This window comes from Chrysoperla carnea, chromosome 1, assembly GCF_905475395.1.
Source record: "Chrysoperla carnea chromosome 1, inChrCarn1.1, whole genome shotgun sequence".
In the NCBI taxonomy this organism is placed as follows: domain Eukaryota; kingdom Metazoa; phylum Arthropoda; class Insecta; order Neuroptera; family Chrysopidae; genus Chrysoperla; species Chrysoperla carnea.
In genome coordinates, this window is record NC_058337.1 from 81954412 (window position 1) to 81974088 (window position 19677).

The following is a 19677-nucleotide window of genomic DNA, read 5'->3' on the forward strand; positions in this document are numbered from 1 at the left end:
AATTGAATTGTATTGCTAACAATAAATAAAATTAGACGAAATAAATATTGAACGTCAAATGAGACGAAATAAGATGGCAGGTATAATAATATATGTTGAATCTAAGTATTTGTAACGATTTTACAATTGCGTTTCTATCGACATTAATAGATGCGACTTTGCTTTGTAGACAAATATTAATAATAAGTACCGTCTGTTGTTTTTACTCCATTATTGCGGAATAAATTTTCAAATACTGTTTTTTGGTTTTTATTTCCTCTTTTTGTTTTTGGTATTTTCAAATGTATGGATAAATCTTTACATTTTTGGTGCACCGTCAGGAAACCTACATTTTTTTCTCTAGCCACGGGAGGTAATGTAACGACATTGCAATTACATTTCCTTCGAATGAATATTACCCAAGAGAAACGCCTATTGTTTGTCCTCCATGTTTTATGTATCGAGGTCCACACGAAAAACTTATCAGGATAATGAAAAGTTATAAAAAGGTCTTGTTAACACTTATAGAACATGTTTCGAACATGTTTGGCAGCTTATGCTGGAACGATCATTATCTCTATAGGTAAATGATGAGGCTCATCCACTTTTCAGAATCTGTTTATCGAGTTTTTCCAGTTTTTTTATTATCATTAAAAAACGACTCAACCAATTCTGATGAAAACTTTCAGTGCTTAAATACACGATTATGCGTCGAATAAGCCCAGTCACGTGTTAATGTCATAATTGGTTCGCGAGGTAATCGAGGGGAAAAAATCCGAACGAACATACGCAGATACGTATACACACACACACACAGACATCACCTTGAAATAGATTCGGAAATTTTGAAATTTTCAAAAGCGGCCCCCTTTGGGAAGTTAAATATATTATAATATAAATGTATACTATAAGTATACCATATCAAGGTATACTATAAGTTTAGTCCCAAGTTTGTAACGCCTAAAAATATTGATACTACCAACAAAATAATTTTTTTTTTTTCATATAATATTCTTGACGCAAGAACATCCTTAAATACCCAGCTTCAACCATCTTCTTTTAATTTTCACGTGAATTTTAAAGATGATTTTAATGGTACCGAAAATAGTAAAAGTTTTTTATTCGAAAACTGAAGGGTTTAGAGAATTTTTTGTTAATTTTGATCCCAATTATCTGATAAATTTTTCGAAACGATTCGATCAATATTATCGATCAATTTTTTATTCGAAAACTGAAGGGTTTAGAGAATTTTTTTGTTAATTTTGATCCCAATTATCTGATAAATTTTCCGAAGCGATTCGATCAATATTATTTATTTGTTAAAAAAAAAAATTAGTTTAAACAATATCCTACCGGGTTATCCACCGGCAACTCGCACTTTACGTTCAGGCTACCGAGTATTTTTTAAACGAGATCCTGCAAAAATTTACATCCGAAATTAATTCATGCTCAACCGGATCTATATTTGTTTAAAAAAATAATTTAAATGTAATTTCAACGTAGCGATAAGAAAATATTTATAATTTGTAATAACAGGAGGTGTGCATTTATTTAAATGTATTTATTTCGTTTTTAAGGTTATGAAAATATTGTTTTGAAATAATTTTTCTCTATTTATTTTAATTTCGTGACAAACGTTATAAACATAATTGAAAACTTTTATGCATATGAGTTGTAGTATATTTGGATAAATAAAATTTCCTCACATATTTTATTTTTATACCATGCAAATATGTAATATGCAAGGTATACTAAGTTTAGTCCCAAGTTTGTAACGCTTAAAAACTATTGATACTATGAACAAAATTTTGGTATAGGTGTTCATAAAATCACCTAATTAGTCCATTTCCGGTTATTTGTTTGTCGTCTGTCTGTCCGTCTGTCATCACGATTACTCAAAAACGAGAAGAGATATCAAGCTGTAATTTTTATAACGTCCTGAGGACGTAAAAAGTAAAGTTCGTAAATGAGCAACATAGGTCAATTAGGTCTTCGGTCCGTAGGACCCATCTTATAAACCGTTAGAGATAGAACAAAAGTTTAAATATAAAAAATGTTACTTATAAAAAAATAAACAACTTTTGTTTGAAACATTTTTTTCGTAAACATCACTGTTTACCTGTGAGAGCGCAAATTGTATACTATGTATGTTATGGCTAAATCAGTTATATATGTGTGACATGTAGATATGTATGTGTAATGTGATAGAGTAATCAACACTGTCTATACATGGTATTTCAACAACTAACTCAGTCAATTGTTGGTTTTCACTTGTTTTATTTTAATATTTATTTTAAGTATTGATATAATTATTGAGTGGAATATTGTGCAAATCGTGGTAGAGTTGATGATGATGTTGTTGCGAAGAATCATATATATTTATAAATATCATTCAAAATGTCGAAATTAAACTAAATTTGTATGTACTCATAATAATAATAATTATATTTAATAAAAATTGTTTTTGTTTTGAAAATATATTTAATTAAAATATTTTATTAATTTAAATTCATTAAAATTAAATAAAAGTTGTGCTAAAAATTTTGTAGATAATCAATCGTAGAATTATAGACTCTATGACTATTTACTTTAGGGCTTGTATTTGACCAAATTGCTGAACAGATGACGAAAGTACTGTATCATTTCAATTATTTGGTCACTTGCGATTATCGGCGTACAACAAAAAGGGGCAAGTCAGAGAACTTCACCCTCGCTAGACGTGGTCTGGGCTAACTTTTGTTTTTTAACCGACTTCAAACAAAAAAGGAGGAGGTTATCAATTCGACTGTATTTTTTTATGTGTTTTACCAAAGAACTTCGACTGGGTGGACCGATTTTGGTGATTCTTTATCTATTTGAAAGCTGATGCTTCCCGTGTGGTCCCATTTCATTTTGATCCAGTTTTGAAAACGACATCCATGAGAAAACCATAAAAGACTTTTTGCATTAAGTATGCACGACAAGGGGACGAATAACTCAATATCACGCCAAACGATTTCGATGATTCATTTTGTAGTGACAAATTAGTTGTGTACTTCAGATTCACTAAAAATCCTAAAATAAAATAAAACTTTTAAGAAAAAGAAAACCGACTTCAATAGAAATACTTTTCCAAAACAAATTAATATGCACTAAAAAGTAAAAAAGTAATGATGATATAATGTAGGCAATTATTGTTATTTTTGGAATGCGTGTCAGCCAAGCTAATGTAGCAAACTGTTCTGTCATAGTTGTTTCTCCTTGGCTGGCACCGACTCCAAAAATAATAATAATTTTAACTTCATTATATTATTGTTATTTTTGTACTTTTTAGTGCATATTAATTTGTTTTGGAAAAGTTTTTCTATTGAAATCGGTTTTCTTTTTCTTAGAAGTTCTTGTATTTTTGGTCCAGTATGTATTTATGCCGCAGCTGGTGTATATTCTAAAATTCATTATATTTTAAAGTTTAAAAAACTAGGACTCATAATCATTCCAAGCAAGTTAATGACGTAAAACATTTTTAATCAAGCACAATAAATCACCCCACCCCGCAGTTTCAATAAAACCACAAAACTTTGTGTATTAGATCTTCTCTCGTAATCATATTTAATAAAATATTATTTTAATACATATAAAATTTAATTAATTTTGAATAATGATAATTTATTATTAACTCTAAAGATTATTTTATATATGAAGAGTGAAACGTGAATGACTGTGAGCGAACATACTCGAACGAATATTTCTAATCTTTGTTATTTTAAAGTACCTAACAAAAACAACAATAATGCCAGACAATAAATATGGTATGTTTATTACGAAAATATTATACCTAAATATAAGGAGTTTTATTTTAAAAGCAACAAACCACATCGTAACGGAATATGTGAAAACGAATGTACCTGAAGTACACTAGTTGATGCTCGCTATAGTAGCAGGTCTGATCATCAAATTTCCTTTCACATATTTCCACTCGAAAATTTCTTTAATTACTTTTCACTAATTTTCAGACCTCTGCGTGGCAGAAACAAATAAATAAATCAAATTTGTCACTATCCTTCGATCTGTTAATTATTTGAAGGTTTCTGTTGCAAAAAACTTCTATCTTGATTCGTCTGTTTTCGAACCTTATACCTATGTTGTATATCCCAAATTAAAAAATAATTTCTAAGCTATGAAAATGACTTCATACAAATGCCACATAGATAAATATTACCTACAAGCCAAATTTAATCTTAACGAAAATTTTTCAAGAAAGTAAAGTAAATTACTCTTGTGAGGCTGTGAACAGAAAGAAATATTTTTGCTCCTTGGTTTTTATTAAACCTGTTTTTAGTCCAATTTTAGGACTACAGCCTACTTCTACAAGGAGTGTTCTTTAACTACACAAAATACAACGCGCTTATATTCCTAATATAATTATTTAGTGGTTTTTGTTTAGCTTGTATTTTTGTAGGTATAGAAACTGCTTGCCTGTATACCTATCCATACCATAGGTAAAAGCGTCGTTGAAAAGTGACAAGTTTTATCACAAGTACAAAATATAATGGGGAGCTACAAGATATTATGAAAATTTAATTATGAATAGTAAACAGAAATATTATGACACAGTTATCGTAATAAAAATGATCTCCATAGTTTAAGTCAAAGCTAAAAATATTCCTGTTTGAAAAAATAGCATTTTGCCCGCTAAACTCACTGAATGTCCGTTGCCTGACGCATTCCTTTGGTAAGTGTTGGACAAGATTGCAATCCTTGACCCTAGACTGATTAAAGTCTATACTATAAGTCATTAGTCACTTCCGTTGGAATCGTCCAAATGAAGTATGCTAAAAATCCTTGCAAATTTTTTTACCCGATGTTCAATAAACGAAATAATTCATAGCTAATTTTTAATACAAATAACGTTACAATATTATTTTGAGAATTTGACGAATAATGTTAGTAAACTTGAATATTTTATAATAAGCCGACAACCATAGTTGGCCATAAATCAATTGGGTACTCTCATAATCCGGAAGACCATAGTGTTTTCTCGGGATGATAAGAAAGCTAATATTTCGTAAGTGGCTTCGTTTCGACTAGACATTCAACTTATACGTTGAGGTAATAGGGCGTTTGGTGATTGTCATATTGAATTTTCATTATTGTCATATCTTCAGTAGCACTAGCAAGGTTAAAACAAATTGCTTGGCTTAAGAATCATTGAAATCGGCCCACGTGTTTGGTCTCTAGTGTGCCACATAAGAACACATATACATTATTTGCCACAATATGGCGTCTGGTGGTCAACATATTGAATTTTCCTCACTGCCATAGTTTTGATAGCACTCATAATTTTAAGACAAATCAATTGACGTCAGAATCGTCAAATTAGCCCACGCGTTTGGTTTCTAGTGTGCCACATAGGAACACATATACATTCTTTTTCACAATATGACGTCTGGTGGTTGCCATATTGAATGTTCATTACTGCCATATATCCAGTAGCACTCGCAAGATTAAGGCAAATCGATTGATGTCTAAATAATCAAAATCGGTCCAAGCATTTGGTCCCTAATGTGCCATATAGGAACACACATATATAGATTGATAAACACATTACCACTCCTTTGTGTTGCTCAGTCGGGTAAAAAACACCTATTTTCCCTATCGCAAGTATATTAGATATTCGTATAATTAAATTGAAAAGTATAATTTTAATTATAAAGTTTGATGTCATCTTTATAAAAATCTGATGTCATTGTTAATATTTACATATTTTATCTGATAGAATGATGACATGATTTTTATGATTGTCATTAGAAATGGGAATATTTTTTTATATATCCATAAATATTTTCAATAATAAATCATTCCAATAAATAAATCTAAGTATATGAAAGAAGTTTACCTTTTGCAAATTAATAATAATATAATAATGTAGGGAATGTCTCCGGTTGCTGTAGTGACGGGACGAGGAGAAATATCTATTCTCATCTCAATATTTATTGATTAAAACCGGTTAAATGATTCTAATGAATAATAATTATGATAATTATTATGTATGATAAAAAAGAAATAAATATAATCACTGTTAATTTTAAGGTGTGACTGCTATTCTAAGAGTTGCTTAAATATCAGCTGTTATGTGTTGAGTATATGTCATATATATTTCTAATAATAGGTTCTTTCAAATTTTATGATAAACTATTTGTTACCCACAACTTATTTATGAAAGCATCTGCTGAAGTCATTTTATTCTGATACATGATTAAATTTACAAAATTTAAAAACTTATATCATGTGTGTCAATAAATTAAAATGTTATAGCGAATAAACTTTAAATCAAAATTAAGCACATTAAATTATATAAGTCGCTACGATGTTGCTTTCGTTGGAAAGCTTATCAATTTCACACCTGACTCATGGTTTGACCTTAATATAAATAATGTTTCATAAAAATGTGAATAAAATGCATAAGTCGTGCGATCTTACACAAACGGATTCTTTTCTGTGAGGATGTGTAAAGCTATTAGATTGCGTCGATAAACCACATACATATATATAGATTTTATAACAGATTTAATTCAAAAATTGCTCGGTAAAATGGTAGAAAATACGATTTACGCTTCATTGGAATCATCCACAGTTCCCTTAGGACCAAGCACATATTTAAACACAAAATGGCATATAATTAGTTTCCAAAGAACTCAATACTATGGCGATAAATATCGATTTTATAAAAAAAATTTTCTAATAAGTCTCTCCTAATAAGGGTGGAGTTTAACCAAACTTTTTTTAAATATTATTAAGCAATAATAATTTTTTGACATTGCTAACCAACTAAAAACTTTTTGAATTAATTATAAGAAACCTTCGTTTTGCTTCGTTTTAAACAAAGTGGCATTAATTTACATGTTATATTAATTATATAACCTTGATTTAATCAGCTTGTTAAAGTTAACATTGAATATTTCTACACAATATAAATTATGTAAGTTCCATAATTGTCAAATCTATCACTTTTTCTTATCGACAAAGAGTAAAACATGTTATTTTTTCGGAATTTGGGATGCTAGATATAACTAACTTTACATTACGAAAAGTTGTTTTACCTATGACTAATTCTGAAAAAATTATTTTATCTCATTTTTTTATCTGACTCATTTTCCTGTCAATTATTTTTCCTCTAAACATAGGATATAAGTTTAACTCAACAATTTTGATTGATAATTATAGAATAAAATTTGCTAAATGTGTATGCAGAACCAATGTAATTTGATTGATCCTTTTGATCAAATCTTCAAAGATTTCTTCTCGTAAGAGAGTTAATTTATTTTAATTTCAAAATACCATAGCTTTTCTATTGGTACCATACTTATAATTAAAAATATTGGTATTCACACTGTTGTACTGTGTTTGCTTTGATTTTCGTTTTTTGGCACAGAAATTCAATTAGAATATTTTTAGCTATATAAATGCAGAATTGCATGTTCCTTACCCTTGAATTACTCAATTTGGGAATACAACTCTTCTCTATCTTTCATATAGCTCATACTTCAGAATAACACATTAGTTATAATTTATGAAGATATATTAATAAAATTAAAAATTAATTTAATTTGACATTACCATAAATTACAGATTTCTGTAAAAATAGTTAATATAAAATATTTCACGGCCATCTCTTCTGATATAATCAATGACTAATTATATTACGACTATCATACATTTAAAAGAATAGAATTTACCATTATTTAAAGTTTTTTTTCGGGGATAAGCATGAGCAATCTTTATCAATCTTTATTTTTAAACCCAGCGAAGCGGAGTGGGTATCACTCTAGTATGTTTATAAAGGCAATATTCTCATAAATTTAAGCAATATAGTATTTGATGAAGTAAAGTTTTTTGATATCGGCATGCGGTATCACAAGTCATTTAATTTCAAATTTTTAATTTTGAAAGAAATTTATTCGTGTTCATATTACAATAAATTTGTACACATATTTATTACAATTGGTCATAAAAACTTTATATTGAAATTTGAAAACTAGTGATAAGAAATTTTATTTTTATTTTGTGAATTGAGGTACAATTAAGGTGAAATATTTTTCAAAAAAAAAAAAAGTTTCTTCTATACTGAATACATATTTATCTGTGATTGTGTTTGTCCTCTATATTTACTACAATTCAACGGTGTAAGAATTCAGATGAACCATGAATGAATTTTTATTGAATTAAATTATTTATTTGTATAAAATCGATGTGAAAAATAAGGATATTGTATTTTAAAACTGAAAAACATCCTTCATTAAAATTTGGATTAAAAAGTTCAAAAATACCTTAATTGTGTTGTTAATTGTTATGTTAAAAGGCGTGGGGGGCTAGATACCAATTAATCTGTTAAACAGACTTAAGTCACATGAGCGCTAATTTTATTTCTACCAAACAGGATGTATTACCAAAACGTTAGTTGTAAAAAATGTACGTTTGACACATTTTGTGATTGTGCCAATCTTCTTATTATTAGAATGCATGTTGAAGATCACCTCCCGATTTTTAACACTAAATTTCAGATAAAAATTAAAAGGATTTCCTAGTTTTTAGTCGACACTCAAACAGTTTTTCTGTTTATTTATTTATTTATTTCTTTTAAGTAAAATTTAATTTTTCGCCAAGTACTCTAGAATTTCGGTATTATAGTATATGACAGTGTATTATCGTATTTTATCTCTTTTTAGTACATGCGTATGTCGGAATGAGTGAAAATTTAATAAGTATATACAAAAATAAAACTGTTCTAATGCTATCCTTACTTGAACAATTTTGTTGTTTCTGTTAATAAGTATCATTGTCTAATGACCATGATGCGGGAATTAATGTTTTGGTGAGGTAATTAGAAAAAAAAAAGAAACGTATTTTTACTCTTCCCAAATTAAATACTTAATTGTTTCTCGACTTGCGTCGAGAACAAGAAGTAAGCCTCAGCCAAAATTCCTCGCACCCCCCAGAACACTCGGATTAATATTTACGATATCCAAAAAAAAGAAAAGAAATATTAAACAGTGTCGCTAAAGGGAAACATCCCGGTCTGAAAATAAAACCGAAACAGATCAAAGTGCGTGCTAGGCCCAAAGATAACGCCGAAGGCGATTACCCCCCAGAAAGTATTAACAATACAAAAAAAAAGTCTACGTTTAAAATACCAAAAACTATAAAGTTTGTTTATTTGATTAATTCAAAAAAAAATATATAATTGTTTGAGTATACATACTTTAGAAAAATATAAATTCACAAGGCATCAGCCTTGTTTTTACACTTACATGAATTTTACATGTTGAAATTAAAACCAAAATACAAAGTTTTGAAAAAAATATCTTACGATTTGAATTTAGAAAAAAAATTAACTTATATATAAAATATATAATTAAAAATAAAAGTTTCCTGTATGTAGCTTGCGATCACTGTGAATCCAGCTCCCTAATTTACATTTTTAAGGGGCTGTGCTCACATATGAGATTCGAAAAGTCACAAAAACACAGGTAGAAAAAACCAATATTAAATTACACAATTTTAAATAATTGAAGAGTGTCTATTTCACTCTTCAAACTGTGCGTCTTTCAAAGAAACGACATTTCACAAAATATTTGATAACATTGTCGTATTGCAAATAAATATAAATTCTTATTAAGAATTAAAAAAAAGAAATATTAAAATTTAATAAATTTAATTATATTGCCACACACTAAAGGTGTGTTAAAAAATAAAGTGAAGGCATGATGGAATAAATAATTTAGATTAATTATTCCAACATGTTGTTGCTGTGCCAGTTCGAATTTCAAAGAGGTAGTTCTTAAACATGAATCTAGTTAGCTGCGTTTTTTGTGTACCGACTGGTGGCAATAAAAAGAACTAAAGTTGAAAAACAATAAGGTACAGTCGCAGACAGAGTAAACTTTTCAATACAATATGTACCGTCACAGACATATTTAAAGTTTGATATTTTACATTATTGTTGCATACTTTATTACTAATTAATTAATTATAATTAGTTTGCCAACAATTTGTAACACTCCCCCGCCCTAAAAAAATTCGAAGAATAAAGAAAAAGAGAATAAAGCGGAGAGAGGAGAGAAAAAAAAAATTAATTTTGCACTATTTGTGGTTGATAGGGCTTCAGGTGACTAACATGCACACGAGATAAAGTATTATCATTCTCGTCAAAAAGCTCGACCGACACTGGTCCAGTAAAACGTAAAATTCTTTTTGGACCTGAATATCTAGGTTGAAATTTACTGTCAGTATCAAAGGTCGCACGATACTTAGGAAGCTTCACACAGACTATCTGATCCACCCTGTATTTAACATCTACAGTATTACCTTTACGTTTATTTATAATTTGATTCATTTTAACTAATGCTTGTTTAACCTCTTCATGTGTTGGTGGTTTATCTGCCGTAAAATAATTATAAGTTTCTAGCCCTAAATCCAAGGTGTTATTTAAACGTCGTTTAAAAAAAATTTCGACTGGAGAAGTTCCAATAGAAGTATGATAACTATTGTTGTATTGAAAAGTAAAATATGGTAAAACTTTAGTCCAAGCTTTATGCTCCAAGGCATATTGCTTTATAATACACGCCATATTAATTTTTAAATTTCTATTTAATCTCTCTGACATATTAGCACATGCGTGATAGCTTGAAATATAAGCTGCTCTAACACCATGATTGAATAAAAAATTTTTGTATTTTTGGGCCACAAAACATTTGGCATTATCACTAACAACACATGCAGGGTAACCAAATTGCATAAAGGTTTTATGAAGAAATTTAATAACCACTTCCGCCGTTGCCCTACGTGTAGAGTATGTAATAGCAAATTTACTAAATGAATCAAGAATAACTAAAATATATTTCATTCCACCATCCAAAGATGGAATTAAAGGACCGATAAAGTCTATGTAAAGTTTATCCCAAATACCAGTGGGAACCGTTGACTTTGTGTGCACATTCGTATTTTTATTATAAGGTTTAAATTGTTGACAAACTGTACAATTTTTAATAAATTCTACAACTTTTTTATATAATAAATTATGATAAAATCTTTTGGCAATTTCTCTATAAGTTTTAGTTACAGCACCATGCTGACCATATAAAGAATTATGATAATATTTAATGACATATTCAAGCATTGAATCTGGTAGAACTATTCGTTTTAATTTATTCCGTCCAACTTCGCGCAGCAAAAGACCGTCTTTAAGTGAAAAGTTATTAACATTATGGCCATTTTTTAATTGATCCATTATGAATTTACACTGATTACAATTCTCTTGTGCAAGCTTAATTGAAAGAAAACCCTGAGGTTCAGTAACTAAAGTATTTAATAGAAAAACCGGGTCGTTTTGTAAAGATTCATCCTTGACCAAATTATTATTGTCAACTAAAGATGGATCTTCACCCGAATAATTACTACCATTATCATTTTTTAATAAAAAATTATTTGTAGAGAAATTACCATTCGAAAATAATCTAGATAAACAATCTGCTGCAGTATTATCTATGCCCTTAATATGTTTCGGTGTAAAATTGAATTTTGACAGTGTCAAAATCCATCTCGAAAGTTTGTTAAATTTTTGTGGTGAATTAAAAAGATACACTAAAGCATTGTTATCGGTTTCTAAGAAAAAATGTCTATCGACAAGGTAGTCACTAAAAGTATTTAATGAAAAAATTACAGCTAAAAGCTCTAACTCATAAGCGGAATATCTCATTTCAGCGGGATTTAATTTTCTAGAACAATATTCAATTGGGTGTAAATTCCCATTAATATTTTGCAATAAAACGGCTCCTAGGCCAACAGATGACGCATCCGTTCTCACAACAAAGGGATATTTATCGTCAAAAATAGGAAATTTCAAAATTGGTGCAGACGTTAAAGCTTTTTTTAATTTAGAAATAGCTTCGACATGTACATCAGTTATTTTAAATTGAACATTTTTCTTTTTTAATTCATTCAACGGTGCAACAATAGAACTAAAATGCTCAATATAGCGAGCAAAAAACGCTGCCATTCCGATAAATTTTTGCAATTCCTTTATATTTTTTGGAATTGGCATGTCACAAATAGCACTAATTTTGTCAGGATTAGGACGTCTACCTTCTGATGATATAATATGGCCAAGAATTTTTAGACGTGCCATAAAAAATTTATTTTTATTTGGATTTAAAGTTAAATTAAGTTTTTTAAATCTACTTAATACCTGGTTTAAATGAATTTTATGATCATCAATAGAGCTTGAAAAAACTATAATATCATCGTAATAAATTAAGATACACACATTCAACAAATCGTCAAATTCTTTAATTAGAAAACGATATAAGCATTGAGAACTAATATTAAGTCCAAACGGACAACAAACAAAAGAAAATTGTCCCCATTGCGTATTAATAGCAGTAATATCTCTGCTCTCTTTACTCAAGCTACACTGGTAGTAGCTCTTTGACATATCCAAGGTAGAAAACACTTTTGCGCCTCCTAGACTAGAAAATACGTGATTGATCGATACATTTGAAATCGGATCAAACACAATTTTTTTATTAACGAACCTATAGTCAGCTACCATGCGAAAACCATCCTGTTTTTTAACAAAAAACACAGGAGATGCATAACTAGACTGGCTAGGAACTATAATATTTAATTTCAAAAGCTCATCCAAATGTTGCTTTAAGAGTAAAGATTTATCTTTTGGTAAAAAATATGCAGTTTTATAAACTGGTGTATCATCTTTAAGTTTAATATGATATTCATAATTTTTTGCTCTCCCAGGAATTTCAGAAAATACTGACTTATACTTTTTATATAATGAATCCATAAATTCTTTATCCTTTTCTGACAAATTTAGCGGTAATTCACAAATAATATTAACGAAAAATTGTGTGCAATTTTTTTCAAAAGGAATTTCAATATTTCTGAATGAATTAAAAAATACTTTGTTATTACTAAGGTCTAATATCATACCACATTTGTTGAGAGACGGTGCTCCAATAATCATATCAAAAATGGATTTTTCCATTAAGTAAAATTCTAAATTCCAGCTGAAATTACTAATCTTGACGTGTAACGTAACCTTCTTCTTCATAGTTACATAATTTGATCCCGGTAATGTAACAGTAATTTTTTTATCTTCATAAATAACTTTCTTAATTTTTAATTTACTAAACATTTTTCTAGAAATCACATTTATAGTTGATCCCGAATCTAAAAGAGATAATATTTTAATATTGTTCACAGAAACATAAATTAAGGGCATCGATGATGCATTTATTGAAGAATTTAATGTGTGGCATGGTTCAAGTTTTTTGAACTTGTTGTGTCTCTATTGGCTAATTTAACACATTGTTGAATTTTGTGTCCTGGTCGTTTGCAATAAACACAAAATATAGATTTACTTTTATTTAAATTTGATTTTGCTATCTGAACAGAAGCTTTTTTATCATTTTGCCCTGTAATTTCAGGCTTAAGATCCTTAACATTTTGAACATTTTGAACATTTTGTTCAATATTAACTAAACTAGAATTTTGATCATTAACACTATTTTGTCTTCTATTTTGATACAAGTTAAATTTATTAAATGCATTTTCTCTTGCTATTATTTCTTGTAAATTTCTTACAAAAGAATTTAAGGAAACTAAAGTTTCAGGAATTGGAAGCAATTTAATCAAATTAAAGGTTTTCTGATTAACATGGGCAAATATAATTTGTATAACTATTTTAATGTCCTCTTTGGGCATTAGTATTTGCGAGTATTTCAAAATATCAGTTACGAAATCAGAAAACTTTTCATTTGGAAGTTGTCTTCTTCTAATGTATCTATCAATTGCAATTTGCAATTGTGCAGGAGATATATACTCAGATAATAAAATATTTGAAATATAAGTCCAAGTTTTATTATTTGAAATTTGCTTTGACCAAAAGTGTTTTGTATTTGAATTACATTTTGTAATTAAAAATTTAATAAGAGAATTTTCATCAACTAAACTTAATGAAACAACACTATTAGTTTCAATAATAAAATTAATAATTGAACTTGTATCAAATAAATCTAAAATTTTAATGTTATTTGTAAGAGATTCAAATCTAAATTTAAAATCTTGAGATTTCTCTTTACTTATCTTGGTATTTAGTGATGAAATAATGTGTGTTAAATGATCTACATGAATATATTTTGCCGCTTGCGTATCATACGACGTTGATGGTACCGGATCAATTAAACATTGTATTGTCTCATCCTTTTGTTGAACTGATACTTGAACATCTTTGTCAACGACATTAAAATCCGTTTGTATTCTTTTGTTGTTGTATTTTTCGTCTTTAACAGGTTTTGGAAAACCACGAAAATCTTCGTCGTCAGACGACATTTTTCCCTTTTATTTGATTTCCTCAAAAAAAAAATTAACGAAACGAAAACAAAAAAAGAAATTAGTAAAGTTCAACAAAGTAAAAATTACAAACGTTTGAATTAATTTTGATGAAATATGAACTTGTTTCAAAATAAATATTCATGTAAATAAAAAAAAAAGTTTTTTTTTTTTTTAAAAAATAGCCAATAAAGAAACATACAAAAAAAAACTATGAAATAAAATTTGGATTTACAACTTAAATAGTAGACCAATAAAGGTAATCAAAATAGCAATATATTTTAAGATTACATAAAATGTGTAAAAAAAACAAAAACAAAATCTAATTAATTCAAACTAGTCAATGTTATATAATTGGATTTATAATGTCAATTCCTTGAACAAATACCAAAAAAAATATTAGATATTATTTTAATAAATATCCAATATTATGTAAAAAAAATTTTTTTTAATTTTCAAAATTTCAAATTTATATACGAAAATATTCAACTTACGTGATTCCACAAACCACATACAAGAAAACTCTACTAGTCAAAAAAATTTTAGAGAAAATTAAACGTAGATTCTTTAAAGTAATGTAACCAGATATAACGCAAAAAACTAAAAAAAAGTGTTACGCTCACTACCAAATGTACGAAAATCGTAGATCGCGGAGCTCTGCTAACAAAGTGATACGCTCGCTACCAAGTGATGCGGGAATTAATGTTTTGGTGAGGTAATTAGAAAAAAAAAAGAAACGTATTTTTACTCTTCCCAAATTAAATACTTAATTGTTTCTCGACTTGCGTCGAGAACAAGAAGTAAGCCTCAGCCAAAATTCCTCGCACCCCCCAGAACACTCGGATTAATATTTACGATATCCAAAAAAAAGAAAAGAAATATTAAACAGTGTCGCTAAAGGGAAACATCCCGGTCTGAAAATAAAACCGAAACAGATCAAAGTGCGTGCTAGGCCCAAAGATAACGCCGAAGGCGATTACCCCCCAGAAAGTATTAACAATACAAAAAAAAAGTCTACGTTTAAAATACCAAAAACTATAAAGTTTGTTTATTTGATTAATTCAAAAAAAAATATATAATTGTTTGAGTATACATACTTTAGAAAAATATAAATTCACAAGGCATCAGCCTTGTTTTTACACTTACATGAATTTTACATGTTGAAATTAAAACCAAAATACAAAGTTTTGAAAAAAATATCTTACGATTTGAATTTAGAAAAAAAATTAACTTATATATAAAATATATAATTAAAAATAAAAGTTTCCTGTATGTAGCTTGCGATCACTGTGAATCCAGCTCCCTAATTTACATTTTTAAGGGGCTGTGCTCACATATGAGATTCGAAAAGTCACAAAAACACAGGTAGAAAAAACCAATATTAAATTACACAATTTTAAATAATTGAAGAGTGTCTATTTCACTCTTCAAACTGTGCGTCTTTCAAAGAAACGACATTTCACAAAATATTTGATAACATTGTCGTATTGCAAATAAATATAAATTCTTATTAAGAATTAAAAAAAAGAAATATTAAAATTTAATAAATTTAATTATATTGCCACACACTAAAGGTGTGTTAAAAAATAAAGTGAAGGCATGATGGAATAAATAATTTAGATTAATTATTCCAACATGTTGTTGCTGTGCCAGTTCGAATTTCAAAGAGGTAGTTCTTAAACATGAATCTAGTTAGCTGCGTTTTTTGTGTACCGACTGGTGGCAATAAAAAGAACTAAAGTTGAAAAACAATAAGGTACAGTCGCAGACAGAGTAAACTTTTCAATACAATATGTACCGTCACAGACATATTTAAAGTTTGATATTTTACATTATTGTTGCATACTTTATTACTAATTAATTAATTATAATTAGTTTGCCAACAATTTGTAACAACCACACAAAAGAGTTGTGGAGCGTTGTAAAACTTATTCCACCAATGTCTGCAATTGTAATTGGAGGAGCTGAGTTACTTAATTATCGTGGATAAAATCGTAATTCTTTAATTGTGTTTTCCGACCGAATTTTTAAAATTTGTTGGAATGTCAAATTACGGGGAAATAATCTATTCGTTTTGATGTATTTCTGATAAGACATTTGACATTTGGAAACTCCGCGCAATTTTTCTCACGTATCGTCGTGTTGTCAATAATTTTCTTTTAAAATACCCTTTTCGAGCCACGATTAAAACTTCAAATTTCTTTATTACCAAACTCATTTTTATGAATCATAAAAAAGCGATGCGTCAGACAAGAATAATCTCGGAAACTTCGTTTCATTGTAGGCTTACGGTCCTAGATATTCCTCCATGTATATAGAAGTCGTAAGACTTTTTTTTGTAAATTCAAATAATTTATAGTGACATTTCTTTTAATTACAGGTAAAGCAACTTCCACAGCAACCACAAGTTTCAAATTAGAAAATGTTTTAGTTGTAAGTAGAAAAAAAATCAATATTTACATATTTCTTTTGAATATAATTAATTTTTAATTGATCAACTATCGATTTTATTTATAATCTAGAAAAAGAATTGATTTAAACTTTAAACAAATACTTAGTTGTACTTGTTTTTGTATAAAGAAACTGAGCGGTCAAGGACCGATCTCACATCTAACCGGTTTGTGAATTCTGCAGACATGTTGTGTGTTAAACGAAACACACAAGCGAGCGGGTGGTAATTTTTACTCATTCAAGATTATTACATCATCGATAATTATGTATTACGCATGGTTATATAAATACTTTCACTGTAAATTATTATTTTTATCAAGTGTAAGCATATTCTCTTGGTATAAAAAAATTGTTCATTGATTAAAAAAATGATGCTTCCTCATAGTAGGTTAGGTTAGGTTATATTGGCTGTCCACGAAGGACACACTTAGGCTGTAGAGCCCATTGTGATACCATATATGTGTTTTACCACCTTTCCGCTGATAATTTCATTCATCAGCTCCTCAATTTCAGAGGCTGAGTGCACCTCCTTCATGCATATACCATGCAAAACACCAGCCCATCACAACTATTAATTAAATTAATTTTGTTGCGACGGCGGGAATCAAACCCGCTACCCTAAGCATACCGTGGACGGAATTGGTTACGCCTTAACCAACTGAGCTAAAAGGGCGACCCTCATAGTAGGATGCAAAACAATATGGGGATTTTTCATTATAGTACAGGAACTGGTATAAGATCGATCTTCACTCATCTAATAACAACATGAGACATTTTTTTCATGAAATTTTATTGATTTTTAAATACTCCTATCATAGTTTTTCTATCGAATTTTAATCAATTTTTCCATGAACGGCTTTTTTCAAGTAAGCCTATACGATTACTTTCGTAATTAAATTATCTTTCTTCTGGTACCAATTTCGATTGGTTAATATATTAGTGTAGATCTTTTCGTACCATTTGAACAGGTCAATATAGGTAACTACAGCGGTTTGTTAACCAATCGTAATTGGTATCAGAAGAAAAATAATTTAATTACGAAAATAATGTGCTGGGCTTGCCTGAAAAAACCGTTCAGAGAAAAAAAATTATTTAAATTAATTTAATCAAAAATAACCATGAACACTTTTCGATAGAAAAACTATGACAGGAGTGTAAAAAAAAATAAAATTTCATAAAAAATTAGTCTCATCTGGTTATCAGATGGATGAAGATCGACCTAATACTGTCTCTTAGACCCTTTAGGGTAAATTTCCTCCTTTTGACCCAATTTTAAGGGTGAGAGTTCATGAAAAATGGCTTAAAATTATACACTCATACTAGATTTCCTCTTATAAACGTGGTCTGTTTCAGTAGTAGAAAAACCTGCAAACCGTTTTATCAAGAAAATAGTTTTTTTTTTGTCGGGAAAGATTTGAATTCGTAATTAGAGTATCTTGACCTGAATAGTATCTATATACTATATATCCCTATATATTATAAATGTGAAAGTAAGGATGTTTGTTTGTTTGTTACGCTTTCACGCAAAGACTACCGAATGGATTTGAATGAAACTGTACAACAATATAGCTCATACATCAGAATAACACATAAGCTATAATTTCTAAAGATATATTTAAAAATAAAAAAGTTTAAATAAATCAAATTTAATGTGGAAATTTATTGCTACATCTATGATCACCATTTTGAACCATCAATTAAATATTTCGGTAAAAATTTTAAATAGTTCACATTTGCTATTTAATTCATGAAGAAGTCCATGATATACTCAATGAACTATGACTATTTTACACTTTAAAAAAATTAAACTGTGCATATATTTTAGCTGTGTAAAACATCCTTCGAGTGTTATGGAAGGAAGATAAGTGAGATCAAGAAAGGTGGAGGCTGTAAAGCGATGACTTTTACTTTTAGGCCCAGTGAAGCGGGCTGGTATCAAGCTAGTATTTATATATATCACTGCCCATAGGTAAATTTAAAATGTATGTATCTCACTGTCAAAAAAAATGCCACAGTTAAAACATTCTAAGCGTACTCATCATATGTTATGTTATAATAGTAACACTTAGAATGTTTTAAAACCAGCTTTTTTTTGACATTGAGTATACAGATGAAATTCAAAATAAAAATCCAAGCAATGACTTTCACATGCAGCATTTTCTTGAACATTAGTTTTGTATGACCTATTTTCTAGGTAATAATAATTAACGCCTTACAAATTAATTTTAAACACGAATCACTTTAAAATATTACATTCTAAGTTAGTGTTACTACATCTCTTATTGTGGAGTATTAAAACCACAATAAAATTTATTATGTCTAGTTAAGTGATTTACTACCCTAATAAAATATCGTTTTCTAGTTTTGTCGAATTAGTTTTATTCAACCGTTTCGAGTACATACATGCATACATACATACATACATACATACATATACCACATATATAACATATAATAATATATCTTTTAAATTTAGATATATCGATTAGTTGTAAGAAAAACTTAACGTAATTCAGAAGAAGGTTTTATGTATATTTCCCGTGTTACAAAATGGCATACTTCTCTCTTATATTTTTTTTTCTGCCAACTAATCAATTCTGTTTTTACGACAGAAGTTTCGAATAATGGATTGTATTTAATTAAATGATATCGAACTTATTTTTTTTTTGTTTTCTAAATACCTTTGCTTTTTCTGTTTAGTTGTGGTTATTTAGGTTTAAAAAATGCGATGGATTTTAACCTTTGTAATACCTACATGACTTTCTCCTCTACCGTCTTTTAGATACTTCCTGAACATTAGTGACCTTCGAAAGAAAGAGGACCTTCTTTACTAATCCCAGTGCTTTTCGTCAGATGATGTTTGTT

The 19677-nt window shown here is 28.8% G+C and overlaps 1 protein-coding gene across 3 annotated transcripts in view; it reads left to right on the forward strand.

The window, feature by feature from the left end:
* Positions 1–19677, forward strand: part of LOC123290557 (polypyrimidine tract-binding protein 1) — a 740982-nt gene that overhangs the window by 35725 nt on the left and 685580 nt on the right. The window contains exon 1 of one of the 3 annotated variants that reach the window (XM_044870779.1): positions 16745–16794. The exons of 1 other annotated variant lie outside the window; for it this stretch is intronic. The gene's annotated coding sequence lies outside the window, so the exon portion shown is untranslated. Of the gene's footprint in view, positions 1–16744; positions 16795–19677 lie in introns of those variants that run through there. One more of the 3 variants, XM_044870780.1, reaches the window with a different exon arrangement.